Here is a 10,916-nt window from a genome sequence, read left to right as displayed (position 1 = left end):
CGGTAGGTTAGATACAGAGAATATACTTCCTCTGATGAGGATATCTAGACCATGGGGACACAGCCTTAAAATTAAATCTAGGAATGATATCAGAAAGCAAAAGATAGAGGAAATCTCAAACTCCCACCACCCAAAAGGCTATGGGTGCTGGGGTGCTAATTAAAGTATTCAAAATTGAGATTGGTAGATTTTTGTTGTTTTTTTTTAATTCATTCAGGGGATGTGGGCTTCGCTGGCTGGGCCAGCATTTATTGACTATCCCTAGTTGCCCTTAAGAAGGTGGTGGTGAGCTGCTGTAAGGGTATCAAGGGGAGCAAATGTGGGTAATTGGGGCTGGGCACAGATCAGTCATGATCAAACTGAATGCCAAACAGACCCGAGGAACTGGATGACCTCTTTCTATCCTACATTTACATTTGAGTGGGTTTTTTTGCATTTAAACATAGAATTTGTTGGAATCATAGCTCTCAAGACTGAATGCTTCTTTTACAAAATAAAGGTCTTGGCATTATCTGTCCATCTGGATGCTGATTTTTTTTTTAAAAAAAGGTCATAAGTTCACCTTGGCACTGCCAACAAGCAGGCCTCTTCCAAGAAATCACCTGACCTTTATTGTACTTGAGGAAGATTTGTTTTTTTGTCTGAACTGCAATCGCTTTAATTGATAGGGGTGGGGGGAGGAAACTGAAGCAAAACAAAGATTAGTAACTTGCTGGAAATCACAAGGCAGAGAGAAAAGGAAATGAAATTGTGAACCTGCTGGTTTTGAAGGCTGTCTTGTTGGGGAATAAGTTGAGGAGGGGAGGCTACCCTAACTGTCTCTCTCTCTCTCTCTCTCTCGCTTAAAATTGTGTGTGGCTATTAATCTGTAGCCAGAGAACCCTCATCTTAATGTAACTGGTCTGAGTTTGGACCTGCAAAGCTGAGAACAGTCGGTGAGAACTTCCAGATGTCTACTGGGACCACAGCCCATCTTCACACGAGGGAAATCCAGGTCAACAGCGTCGAGACTGTGTGAACTTTACCCTTTATTTTATAACGCCAATCCTCTAAAGCCCATCACTGCAGAGAGACTCTGTCTGTTACAAAAACCGAAAATGCTGGAAAAACTCAGCAGGTCTAACAGCATCTGTGGAGAGAGAAACAGAGTTAACGTTTCGAGTCCATATGACCCTTCTTCATGCTTTTATCTATCTGTTTGTTCTTTGTTTGCCTGTCTGTGTGTCTATGTGTGTGATGGGGGAATTCTTTAGGCAGCGATAGATAGTTATACCTCCCGATTATAATTGCATGTTAACCAGTACTTGCAATTTGTTAAAAATAAGTTTTGTTTTATAATAAACAATCGTTCTGAGTTTTTGAAAGAAGCCTGGGTTGAAGACTCTTTTATTCTGGGCACCATATGGGGAAATAAACGATTGGTTATTTTGGTGAGAAAATTAAACTGCGGAGTAGTTGGGCTGAATCCTCTCATCCTGGTCGTAACAAATTCAATCTACATGCAAATCTTCAGTTGAATTATCAGGTATTAATAATGTTTGTATTTTTACACCTTTTGCATTTTGCATTTTTAATGTTTGCATTTTTGCGCATAATCCAGTCTGGCACTTTGTCCAGTGGTTACAGATGCTGCATTTTGTGAGTCATCTGCACACAGAAGCTCTCTGATCACTGCCTCGGTGACTTGTATCTTCCTGCCAATCCCATGGATAACTACAGAATCCCCAAGCAGATGTTCTATGGGGAACTGTCTCCGGGCAAACATCAAGGCGGTCAGTTTAAACGATACTAGGACACCCTAAAAAAAAGCCTTACAAAGTTCTGCACTGCAGCCCACCTGTCTTTGGGAAACTGCTGCAGCCGACCAGCCCACGTGGAGGCAAGCACTGAAATTTGGTTCAGCATGCTTCGCGGAACATCCACCCCAAACTCGCAATATCCAACGTGCCCAGAGTAAGGCCAGAGGTGGTGCAGCTGCAGGAGCGCCACAACGCCAACATGAACTGTCAGTTCTGTGGACATCCATGCCAATGCCACATCAATGGGACCCACAGAAGACAATGAAGTCACTTACAGCTTGAACATACTTGAAAAACCAGGGTCCACTACCATTGTCTGAGGTGCTATCTTTCAGATGAGACATTAAACCTCATGTTCCAATGTATTTTAAAGATCCTATGGAGGCATTTGTCAAAGAGCATGGCAGCTCTCCTGCCCAACATTATAACCAAAAGCCAAAGTTACTGAGCAGCATTAGCTTACTTAATTCACTGCCGCTTTTGGGATCTTGCTGTGTGCAAAATGCATTTACCTACAATATAGGTTCCTACAGTTACTGAGTTAGAACAGTGATAGAGTCACTACAGCACAGAAGGTTCAGCCCATTGAGTCCTTGCCAGCTCTCTGTAGAGCAATCCAGTCAGTCCCATTCCCCCACTCTCTCCAAGTAGCCCTGCAAGTTTATTTACCTGAAGAACCCACTCAATTTCCTTTTGAAATCATTCATCATCTCTGCTTCCACCACCCTCATGGGCAGAGAGTTCCAGGTCATTACAGACAATGTTGGAAATGCAGGTCCCTTTAAGAGTAAGCCAGGACAAGCTTCAGAGTGAATTCAGAGCAGGCACAGCTCATTGAAGCCTGTACTTAAGAGCTGGGTTTTTCACCAATGTGGGGTGTTTGCTTCTGGACAGGGAGAGGACTCAGGAGGGAAGAGAGGCAACTGGTATTTGTACTGATCTGTAACAAAAAAAACCAGTTGTGATTCACAGAATGTCTTCTGCTACCTGATTCGGTAAATGCACATCCATCTATTAGGCAATTACCACTCGCTGTGTAAAAAATGTTCCTCCACACGTTCCCCCCCTGCATCTCTTGCTCATAAACTTAAACCTGTCATGAAGGTGTCAGCTGGGTCAGTCATACTCTTGCCTCTGAGTCAGAAAGTTTTGGTTTCAGGTTCCCAATCCATAGACATAATCCAAGCTGATACTCCCAGTGCAGTTCTGAGGGAGTGCTGCACTGTCAGAGTTGCCCATTGTTCAGGTACATTGAACCAAGGCCCTATCTCTATTTTGAAGAAGCATAAAGGAGTTCTGCCCAGTGCCCTGGTCAATACTTATCCATCAACCAATCTCACTAAAAACAAAGCATCTCATAGAACCATATACTATCATAGCAATTTACAGCATAGAAGGAGGCCATTCAGCCCATTGTATCTGTGTGGCCAAGAAAGAGCTATCCAACCTAATACCACTTCTCAGCTTTTCGTCTATCACCCTATAGATGACAGCAAGTGCATTTTTAAAAAATTTGTTCATGGCATGCGGGCATCACTGGCTAGGCCAGAATTTTTATTGCCCATCCTTAATTGTGCTTCAGGAGGTGGCAGTGGTGAGCCACTTTTTTGAACCGCTGCAGTCCATGTGGTGTAGGTACTGTCATGACAGGAAATTGTGACTGAATGAGATCTACCTATAACTTTACCAGCTAACCAAAAACATATTGAACTGTTTAAAGTGGGCCTGTTTTTAAAAAAATTACAAAAAAATGACATTAACCAAAGATGGCTACCACCAGTCACATGATATTAAGCAAAATACTGCAGATGCTGGAAATCTGAAATAAAAACAGAAAATGCTGGAAAAACTCAGCAGGTCTGGCAGCATCTGTGGAAAGAGACTCTTGAGCCATACAGACTCAAAACGTTAACTCTGTTTCTCTCTCCACAGATGCTGCCGGACCTGCTGAGATTTTCCAGCATTTTCTGTTTTTATACCAGACACCTGATGTCTGGTATTGTAAGTTGACCACTTTTCTGGAAAGTTCCTTTATGGATTGCACTACAGACCTACCCTGACATGTTGTATGGAATTTCACACCTGGGAGGTGTCAAGACCCACTTCAAAAAGGGACTCTTGAAAGGAAGGCATTAGAAATGCAAGGTGCTGGACTTTAATCACTTCTAATTTTGTCAAGTCAATGGGCACTGCTAACTAGCCAGATTTACCCAACAGACGCTCAATGCCCCCTATGGAGGACAAAATAACCTAATATCCTGTTGGTTTCTACTGTCTTGAAATGTGTCAAAAGTTTCTGAGCCGAAAGATCATAAATGTGATTGATTGTTCTGCAACAATGCCTGCAAGACATGTTATTCAAATCCCCTTCATGGGCCATACAGACAAGAGCTGGTTTGCTAAGCCAGACACAGAGACAAGTCATCAAAGTCATCTGGAAAGACTGCTGAAAGAAGCAGTAAGGAATGTCTCTCTCTCACTCTCTCTCTGAAGTTAAGACTGTCTCCAGCAAAGTGCAGTTACCTGAACTTCAATTTAACTCCAGGATTTTAAAGGAAACCAGCTAACTTCAAACGGCTGCAACGTTTGATAATCTATGCTCAAGGACAAGCAAAGGACTTTTATTTGGACTCTAGCTTTTTTTACTTCTGATATCTGTGTGCGTGCATGTGTGTGCGTATGTGTGTGTGCGTGTGTGTGTGTGCGTGTGCGTGTGTGCGTGTGTACGTGTGTGTGTGTGTGTGTGTGTATGTGCGTGCGTGTGTGTGCGTCTGTGTGTATGTGTGTGTGCTTGTGTGTGTCATCATGTCTTTTATTATTTTTTCCTGGGTTTAGTAACTAATAAATTTACTCTTTCCTTGACTCAAGAAAATCTGGTTTGATTGGCTCCTTATTAAAAAGTAAATACATTTGGATTGGAAAAGGCACTTACAAGGAAATAAAATTTTAAAAAATCTTTGCTGTGACAAACCAAGAGGGCTGAATGAAGGGGAGCCAATTCACTCCTCCTCACCTGGTCGTAACAGTACATCACCTATGCTGGGGAGGGAGTTCCAGCATTTTAACCCAGCGACAGTGAAGGAACAGTGATATATTTCCAAGTCAGGATGGCGAGTGACTTGGAGGGGAACTTGCAGCTGGTACTGTTTCCAAGCATCTGATGTCCTTGTCCTTCTAGATGGTAGAGCTTATGGGTTTGGAAAGTGCTGTCGTAGGAGTCTTGGGTGAGTTGCTGCAGTGCATCTTGTGGATGGTACACACTGCTACCACTGTGCATCGGCGGTGGAAGGAGTGAATGTTTAAGGTGATGAACGGGCTGCCAATCAAGTGGACCGCTTTGTCCTGGATGGCGTTGAGCTTCCTGAGTGTTGTTGGAGCTGCACTCATCCAGGCAAGTGGGGAGTATTCCACCACAATCCTGACTTGTGCCTTGTAGATGGTGGACAGGCAGGAGGTGAGATAGGCGCCGCAGAATTCCCAGGCTCTGGTCAGGATTTTCCGGCCCCGCCCACCGCCAAGATCATCCGGACCCGCTGAAAGTCAATGGAACTTTGGCTGGCCTGTCACAGTGGGTCTGGAATATCCTGGCCCCTGACCTGTTCCTGTAGCCAGAGTATTTATATGGTTCAGTTTCTAGATGTCCAAGTATTTTTTAATGATGAGAGTTTCTGTCTTCAAGCAGCGAGTTCCAGGTTCCCCGTACCCTCTGGGGGGATAGATTTCTCCTCTACTCCCACCAATCATTCTGCCAATTCCTTTAAGTCTTTGTCCCCTCATTCTTGACCTCTCTGCTAATGGAAATACGTCCTTCCTATCCATTCTCTCTCAGCCCCTTATCATTTTATACACCTTAACATAATCTTTAGTCAGCCTCCTCTGCTCCAAAGAAAATGACCTCAGCCTATCGATAGGTAAACCACATGCATTCCTCACAGCTAGATTTTCCATTCCTAGCAACATACTCATAAATGTCCTCTGTACCATCTCTAGGGCGATCAAATCCTTCCTGAAATGCAGCCATATGCAGCACTCTAGCCTAACTACTGATTTATACAGTTACAGCCTCCCTGCCCTTCTATTATATGCCCCATCACGTAGCTCACTGGTGTTTGAGGGACCTTGCTGTGTGCAATTGGCTGCTGCATTCCCTACCTTACAAATGGGACAAGCAGCCCAGAGGGAGTGAGTTCAAATGTCACGATGGAAATCTGTGAAACTTGTCAGTAAAAACCCGGCTGGTCCAGCAACTTCCTTCTTCCTGCCATCTCTGTTGGTTTGGACCTACATGTGGCTCCAGTCCCGACCCCACGTGGTGACACTGAACGCCCTCAGAGCTACTTGGGAGGGGCAATAAGTCCTGCTTTACCTGTGTTGTCTACATCTGAAGAACAAAGCTGCACTGATCATAAGAACCCAAGGGTTTTCTGTCTCCAGGTTACCGACTCCAATCCAGGTGAGTTCCTGAATGCTGGCAAGTTAAAACAAACTTCAATCAAATTACTGCTTAATTTTTGGTCACGCACTGTTAAACGTGTTAAAATATCTTTTGTGCGCTAGTTTAACCATTGGCAAACTGCTCACTAGAACAGCTTAATTTCTGCTTTAATTGCCCAACAGCAGAATTTGACACAAACATGTATGTTGCCAGAGAATTTTAAACATGTAAACTTGATACATCTGCCTCTGACCCCTTAGTGAATGCCTTGTATTTTCACCCCTCCCTTCCTGTCTCTTCAAACTGCTGAGTTTACCTCTAGGCTATTTATAATTCCTTAAGATTCTACTTTCCTGAACTCTCCCTTACTTGTCTGAGCAGCACCACTGATTACCTAGATAAAAACAAAAAGCTAAAAGCTACTGCAGATGCTGGAAATCCAAAACAAAAACAGAATTACCTGGAAAAACTCAGCAGGTCTGGCAGCATCGGTGGAGAAGAAATCAGTTGACGTTTCGAGTCCAACATGACCCTTTAGCAGAACTGAAGTATAGTTAGGAGAGAGGTGAAATATAAGCTGGTTTAAGGTGGGGGGTGGGGGGAGAGAAGTTGAGGGTGGGGTGGTTGTGGGGATAAGCAAGCAGTGATAGGAGAAGATAATCAAAAGATGTCACAGACAAAACAATCAAAGAGGTGTTGAAGGTGGTGATATTATCTAAGAGAATGTGCTAATTAAGAATGGAAGGCAGGACACTCAAGGTACAGCTCTAGTGGGGGTGGGGTGGAAACACTAACAAAGTTTTAGTTTAGATTTAAAAATAATGGAAATAGGTGGGAAAAGAAGAATCTATATAAATTATTGAAAAAAAAGGGGGAGGGGGAAGAAACGGGGTGAGGATGGGGGGAGGGGGAGTTTAAGATCTAAAGTTGTTGAATTCAATATTCAGCCCGGAAGGCTGTAAAGTGCCTAGTCGGAAGATGAGGTGCTGTTCCTCCAGTTTGCGTTGGGCTCCACTGGAACAATGCAGCAAGCCAAGGACAGACATGTGGGCAAGAGAGCAGGGTGGAGTGTTAAAATGGCAAGCGACAGGGAGGTTTGGGTCTTTCTTGCGGACAGACCGCAGGTGTTCTGCAAAACGGTCGCCCAGTTTGCGTTTGGTCTCTCCAATGTAGAGGAGACCGCATTGGGAGCAACGAATGCAGTAGACTAAATTAGGGGAAATGCAAGTGAAATGCTGCTTCACTTGAAAGGAGTGTTTGGGCCCTTGGACGGTGAGGAGAGAGGAAGTGAAGGGGCAGGTGTTGCATCTTCTGCGTGGGCATGCGGAGGTGCCATAGGTGGGGGTTGAGGAGTAGGGGGTGATGGAGGTGTGGACCAGGGTGTCCCGGAGGGAACGATCCCTACGGAATGCCGCCGGGGGGGTGAAGGGAAGATGTGTTTGGTGGTGGCATCATGCTGGAGTTGGCGGAAATGGCGGAGGATGATCCTTTGAATGCGGAGGCTGGTGGGGTGATATGTGAGGACAAGGGGGACGCTATCATGTTTCTGGGAAGGAGGAGAAGGCGTGAGGGAGGATGCGCGGGATATGGGCCGGACACGGTTGAGGGCTCTGTCAACGTTTTCCACCCACGGTCGTTGACAGGGCCCTCAACCGTGTCCGGCCCATATCCCGCGCATCCGCCCTCACGCCTTCTCCTCCTTCCCAGAAACATGATAGCGTCCCCCTTGTCCTCACTTATCACCCCACCAGCCTCTGCATTCAAAGGATCATCCTCCGCTATTTCCGCCAACTCCAGCATGATGCCACCACCAAACACATCTTCCTTTCACCCACCCCTGGCGGCATTCCGTAGGGATCGTTCCCTCCGGGACACCCTGGTCCACTCCTCCATCACCCCCTACTCCTCAACCCCCACCTATGGCACCTCCCCATGCCCACGCAGAAGATGCAACACCTGCCCCTTCACTTCCTCTCTCCTCACCGTCCAAGGGCCCAAACACTCCTTTCAAGTGAAGCAGCATTTCACTTGCATTTCCCCTAATTTAGTCTACTGCATTCGTTGCTCCCAATGCGGTCTCCTCTACATTGGAGAGACCAAACGCAAACTGGGCGACCGTTTTGCAGAACACCTGCGGTCTGTCCGCAAGAAAGACCCAAACCTCCCTGTCGCTTGCCATTTTAACACTCCACCCTGCTCTCTTGCCCACATGTCTGTCCTTGGCTTGCTGCATTGTTCCAGTGAAGCCCAACGCAAACTGGAGGAACAGTACCTCATCTTCCGACTAGGCACTTTACAGCCTTCCGGGCTGAATATTGAATTCAACAACTTTAGATCTTAAACTCCCCCTCCCCCCATCCTCACCCGTTTCTTCCCCCTCCCCCCTTTTTTTCAATAATTTATATAGATTCTTCTTTTCCCACCTATTTCCATTATTTTTAAATCTAAAACTAAAACTTTGTTAGTCTTTCCACCCCACCCCCACTAGAGCTGTACCTTGAGTGTCCTGCCTTCCATTCTTAATTAGCACTTTTCTTAGATAATATCACCACCTTCAACACCTCTTTGATCCTTTTGTCTGTGACATCTTTTGATTAACTGCTCCTATCACTGCTTGCTTATCCCCACAACCACCCCACCCTCAACTTCTCTCTCCCCCTGCCCCCCACCTTAGACCAGCTTATATTTCACCTCTCTCCTAACTATACTTCAGTTCTGCCGAAGGGTCGTGAGGACTCGAAACGTCAACTGATTTCTTCTCCACTGATGTTGCCAGACCTGCTGAGTTTTTCCAGGTAATTCTGTTGTTGTTACCTCTGATTACCTGTTCCTCCTAAGCTAGAGACTGAAAACAGTGGAAGTTATTATTTGTAAGGGTATCGTTAATTCTTATCCATATTCTCCTTGATGTTTCACCTTTTCGGGACATAGAAATTGTGAGATTTAAAAAAGAGCAAAGTCCATCTAATTCACCTTCTACCATCCTGGCAAACACATGGTACAACGACAGTGGGAGTTGTTGGCCAGTCACAGTGATCAACCTCCTTCAGTGAGTCTACAACAGAGCCAGGCATGAGGTGAGGGAAACTCCCGGGGGCAGAGCTTTGGGAACTATAGATCCAAACTCACCTGCTCCTCCCAGACTACACTCACCACACATCATGTCCCAAATCTGAAACAGGAGGAGGCCATTCAGCCCCTTGAGCCTGTTCCGTCATTCAATTCGATCATGGCTGATCTGTATTTTAATTCCATCGACCCACCTTGTCTCCTTACCCTTGCCTAGCAAAAGAATTCTATCTCAGCTTTAAAATTATTAATTGAGCTAGCATCTACTGCAGTTGTTTTTTTTCTGTGTGAGGGATTTCTAAACTTCTACAACACTTTGCGTGAATTGTTTCCTCACTTCACTCCCGAATGACCTGATTCTGATTTTAAGGTGATGTTCCCTTTTTCCTAGAGTCTCGGGCCTAGACACCCTCACCAGCCAAAAGGTTTTGCTTTATCTATCCAATCAATCCTCTTTGAAATCCCTAAAAAAAAACTTCAATCAAACCACTCCTTAATCTACTATATTCCACAGAATACAAATCTAACCTGGTAAATTCTCTTCATTATCTAACTCTAGGAGTCCTGGGGCAACATTTTCCCCCCATCGGGAGGGATGTGCAGGAGCGGGAGCGGGTGGGCGGGTTCCCGATCGGTGCCCCCAATTGGGGGCGCGCCGCTATTTTACACGGGCGGGCCAATTCCCTGTGCCGGGAGTGCTCTCCTTCGCGCGAAAGAGCACATGGGTCTCCCTGAGGCAAAGTGCAGCCTCATGGAGATCGGTGGAAGTTGTGAAAATATTTGGAAGGGTACGAAATAAATTCCTGACATGACACTGTCACATGAGCTGGGACATGTCAATTTCCTTTTTTTCAACATTTTATAAATATTTTAAATCCCTGATGAAACCTCATCCCGCCCGTGGATGAGGTTTCATGTTTTTCCTGAAGGCCGCCTGGGCTCTTCGCCTGCCCATCAACCTTTCATAGCACCAACTTTATTAGTAATATAAACATATTGCTTGGTGTCTCCTAGCTAGGTGCAAGACTTCACCCCCAGTCTTTGAATGATTTATTCAACAAAATGCAAATGTACTTTTTAACTTAACTTCCTCACTGTTTAACATCTCAAAACTGCGACACATCAAAGCACCCAGACTAGCTGGTTTTAATCCAATTAAGACACACACGCTCACACCCACAGACACAGATCCTACTACGAGTCCAATTTAAAATAAGTTCCAATAACATTATATACATTAATATCTTCATGACATAGGGCAGTTAAAAGTCACATTGTTGTGGGTCTGGGGTCATATATAGGCCAGATCAGGTGAGGAGAGCAGATTTCCTTCCCTAAAGGACATTAGTGAATCAGATGGGTTTTTACAACAGTTGATGATAGTTTTTTTGGTTTCCATTGTCACATGAGGGCACATGTAAGAGAAATTTTATTTTTCTATTTTTGTCTTTTTTACGTTTACAGAAGATCTCCCTGAGGCAGCACTTAGCCTCAGGGAGATAAAAGCGCTTTTTTGTGCACATGCGCAAAAGAGCGCACTCTCGATTTTGGGATTTCACCCCTCCTGTCTGCACAGGGAGTGTATAGCGCTTCCGTGTGGACGTCACGCTGGG

This window comes from Cetorhinus maximus, chromosome 14 (assembly GCF_964194155.1).
Source record: "Cetorhinus maximus chromosome 14, sCetMax3.hap1.1, whole genome shotgun sequence".
In the NCBI taxonomy this organism is placed as follows: Eukaryota; Metazoa; Chordata; class Chondrichthyes; order Lamniformes; family Cetorhinidae; genus Cetorhinus; species Cetorhinus maximus.
This window is presented reverse-complemented; position numbering follows the sequence as displayed.